Below are 2,625 nucleotides of genomic sequence, written 5' to 3' on the forward strand. Positions count from 1 at the left end.
CCCTCCTCTCAATTGACATCCCATGTGTAGTGAACATCTGCTGTGTGCATATGCCCAGCACTCCCCCCACCCCGTTTGGGGAACAGAAAATCAATTTTCCTTTGGGGAGCTGCACCTCCCCAATTCCACACATTCCTAGTGTGGCTCCCAGCCATGGAACGTTTCTGTCCCTCCACTCCCAAAGGGTGGGTACTGGACTCACAGTCCATCAGACTCTCTCCTGGGGACTTTGAATTTGCCTAGGAGTTGATCACTACCTACAGTGAAGGGTCAGAATCATCCAGTGCCAGGTAGCTGATAAATTCCTGTCCCCAGAGCCTTCAAGATGCTGGTCTCTGGCTTTCCCAAACTGTTGTGTGCCTGCTTGAATCCCCTGTGTCTTTCCAGCCAATTCTTTCTCTTCAAGCCAGGCACCCGTGGCTCATACCTGTAATGCTAGCTACTCAGGAGGCTGAGATTTGAAGATCATGATTCAAAGCCAGTCCAAGCATAAAAGTCCATGTGACTCATCTCCATTTAACCAGCAAAAAGCCAGCCATGGAAGTGTGGTTCACGTCAGAGCACCAGCCTTGAGCAAAAACACTAAAGGACTGAATCCAGGCCCTGAGTTCAAGTCCCAGTTACTGGCGCCAAAAAAAAAATCTTTCTTTTCACTTAGTTGGCCAGAGACAGCTTTACAACTTACAGCCAACATGGATGCACCTCTCACTCATTTGTATCCTGCCACCTGCCCTTTTTAGTCTTTCTATTTCTCCATCTACCTGCAAATCCAAAAGTTCATGTTTTACACTCTGAAGACCTTCACGCTCTGTACACTTTTTTCTGTTCAAAGTACTGCTCTCTGGAGAGATTCTACATCCTTCCTCACCCAGGGTAAATGAAGATGTTGTCACCCATGCACGAGTACACACTGATATTAGGGTTTAAATTCAAGCCAAGGAGCTCTGCTCAGGGCTGCTGCTTTACCATTGGAGCCACTTTTTCACTTCCAACTTTTGGCTGGTTAATAAGAGTCTTACTGACTTCCCTGCCCTGGCTGGCTTTAAACCCTAAAATCTCATCCTCTCTCTCTCTCTCCCCCGTCCCCCGCCCCCTGTCCCGTCTCCTTTTTTTTTTTTTGCTGTGGGTCCTGGGACTTGAACTCAGGGCCTGGGCTAGGATTACAGTCTTGAGAAACCAGTGCCCAATGAACTTCTTATGTCTTGAGGCTCATATTCATGAAGAGGTGGAAGAGATATTCCAAGGCACCAAGCAGGACTTCCCTCAAACACGCTCAAACAAACCTTGACTACTTCTCCCTGTGTTCACTGGCCACTTTTACATACTAGGAATTGCTTAGTGGCTGTTTTATATCTGACCTCCAAGTACTATCCTCTGATATTTACTACATTTTGTCTCTAGGAGGGTTACCTAGCATTAGCTATAAGATCTTGATTAAATGCAACAGAGCACCACAGGGTATAAGGTGCAGAGATCAGATGTCTTAGGTATAGTTGTGCAGTTAATATCCAGGATATTCATTCCTTTTTAGTGGGGTGGGGAGTGCTGGGTATTAAACCCATAGTCTTATGATTGCTAAGCACACATTCTACTATCAGGCTATACCCTGAGCTATTGTTCACAGTCTGGTTGAGCAGACTGTACTGTCTTCTGCATGAGCTGAGTGCTGTTGAATAACTGAACAAATTTCCCTTAGATCACAAAGGAGAGAAGGCTGCAGTATTCTTGCTTTATATTTAAATTAGGCTTTGCTCTCTTGCTCTGTATTTAAATTAGAGTCCTTTGGTGGTAGCCAACAAGGAAGGTTGTAATGTGTACCTTTAAAAAAAGAAGAATATGACTATCAGGAAGATTTTAGGAACAAATGGAAATATGAACTGAAGAGGTAGGTATCAAGAGGGCTGGAAATCAGCCAAGTGTGGTGGTATATGCCTATAATCCCAGCATTGAGCTAGGAGGATTGTGAGTTTGAGGCCATTTTGAGCTACACAGGAAGACGTTGATTTGAAGAACCAAAACAAAAGACAATCAGGAATCTAGGCAGCAAAGTCACTCAACCCAGTTAGAGCAGCATGCCTCTGCAGCAGACTCAAATCATTGCAGAGAATCTGACTGAGACAGCTTGGGTCACTTGCCTCATGTCAAGTAATACAATTGGTGGTCCATCAGGTGCCTGAGGCTGTTCCCATAGTAACTACACACTGAATCAAGAGCTATAACTAATGAAAATCTCAGGGTATGGGAGAACTCAATCCCTTCCTGTTATAGGTAGATAAATGGAGGAGCCATGAAGCAAGGCAGTCCCAGCATAGGGTATGTATGTCTGGTCACAATGTGCTTATAAACTGAAGGTTGCTCACTGAGCTGAAGGTCAGATCCTATCTACAGGATCTGGGGGGGGGGGAAGCCAGTACAGAGGGCTCTGTCTTAACTTTTTTGCTCAAGGTTGTGTTTTGCTCTACTACTTGAGCCACAGCTACCTTTCTGGCTTTTTTGGTGCTTATTTGGAGATTAAGAATCTCAGGAACGGGGCTGGGAAGGTGGCTCAGTGGTAGAGCGCTTGCCTTGCATGCTCGAGGCCCTGGGTTCGATTCCTCAGCACCACATAAGCAAAAAGAAAAAAGC

The sequence above is a fragment of the Dipodomys ordii genome, unplaced genomic scaffold (assembly GCF_000151885.1).
Source record: "Dipodomys ordii isolate 6190 unplaced genomic scaffold, Dord_2.0 Scaffold2, whole genome shotgun sequence".
NCBI lineage: Eukaryota > Metazoa > Chordata > Mammalia > Rodentia > Heteromyidae > Dipodomys > Dipodomys ordii.